The 1559-nt window shown below is 36.6% G+C and overlaps 1 long non-coding RNA gene across 1 annotated transcript; it reads left to right on the plus strand.

The window, feature by feature from the left end:
• Nucleotides 1-6: 6 nt before the first annotated feature.
• On the plus strand, nucleotides 7-1295 carry LOC147819800 (uncharacterized). Its single transcript, XR_015436429.1, has 2 exons — nucleotides 7-632; nucleotides 797-1295. It is a non-coding gene; the product is annotated as an uncharacterized LOC147819800 (long non-coding RNA).
• The last annotated feature ends 264 nt before the right edge of the window (nucleotides 1296-1559 follow it).

Genomic DNA, 1559 nt, shown 5'->3' on the forward strand with positions numbered 1-1559 from the left:
CATGATTTCTGGGTTTCTATAGAAGCTCAGAAAGACAAAGTTGCTATCTTGTATTCAGGGGTGTGGACAGAGGGCTGGCCAGATGTGGCCCTAGCAGAATCAGAAGGTAAAACGAGGTTTGTTTGTTAGTATCATAGATTAATTACTGAAAAGATTAAGGGTCAGGTCACTCAACCAGAGCTACTGTATGGAGTGACTGCTAATATTTCTTGTTGGAAAGTCAATGAGAGAACTGAATCGACACAAAACAATCACAAGGAGATGCAAAATGACCTCAGAAAGAGTCAAAATGACTAAAAAGAGATGTAAACTAACTACGTTGAGATGCAAACCATCATAATGAGACACAAAACAACCACATATTCAGACATTAGATACATATTCAGATGCGTTTTATTGTCTTTTTGTTACTGTGCACTTTATAGATCTGTTTTTTGTGTGACATACTTCCTCACTTTCACTTGCTATAAAGACAGTGTTCTACATAACCTGTATAGTCAAACTGGAGAACCATGATTGTCTGTATTTGATGAGCTTGCTTCTTATCTCAGAAACAAGGGTTGCTTTTAGAAGAGGTAGAAAAAGCACTTCCTCATCCATCAGTGCCACATGAGCCAATATATCTGCTGCAGGTTAGTTTCTCTCAATCAATAAATCCTCCTCCGTATAGGGGAATATAATGGATTATTGGATTCTTCATCTAATAGGATGGCACAGAGAGCATGTCCTCTCATTACCGTGTCCTCCTCTATACCACAGATAGTGTATTCCTTTGTGTGTTTCTCTGCCCGACCAGAACAGTCAGCCCACTCTCAGATGTTCAAAGCCATCGCCGCGGTAATGAGCCGGGGTTAAAACCCTAACATGACCCCTGCCCATTGGGTATCCAACCAACTCACAGGGGAGGAGTTACCGGCTGCATCTATCAGCTAGGTTTGAGAAATATTCAAAGTTGATTGTTTGATTTCATTTTTTTCTTTTATGACTAATATTAATTGATATAAAGTAACTTGGTACATTTACTCAAGCATTTAAGTACATTTACTCTGTACTTAAGTATAGTTTTGAGATACTTGTGCTTTACTTTAGTATTTTGATTTTATTCTACCTGATACTATTACACTAATAAAATTCAGAGGAAATTATTTATATATATACTTCTACTCCACTACATTTGTTTGACTGTTTTACTTACTTGTTACTTCGCAGATTTAATTTTCACGTGAAAAACATGTGATAAGCCTAGAAAACAATGCATTGTCAAACATTAAACCAGTGATTTCCTAACAAAAAAACAGTGTGTGGGTCCTTGTCACTTTAATTTAAATAACTAAGGTTAAGTTATCCAATATTTTACCAACAACAGCAACGATTTGAGGAAAGTATGAAAAACTGCTACAAATGTGTGTATCAGAACTTATTTCCTCTAACATTAATCATCTCAAGACCCTGTATATTTATCTTGGGACCCTTTGAAAGGGCCTGACTGAATCACTGGACTAAACTAACAAACTATATATAGAATAGATCAAATTGGCTCCATCTCAAGCTGCTATTGC

The sequence above is a fragment of the Seriola lalandi genome, unplaced genomic scaffold (genome assembly GCF_002814215.2).
Source record: "Seriola lalandi dorsalis isolate HSWRI2012SDOR001 ecotype SW California unplaced genomic scaffold, Sedor1 jcf7180002046631, whole genome shotgun sequence".
Lineage (NCBI taxonomy): Eukaryota > Metazoa > Chordata > Actinopteri > Carangiformes > Carangidae > Seriola > Seriola lalandi.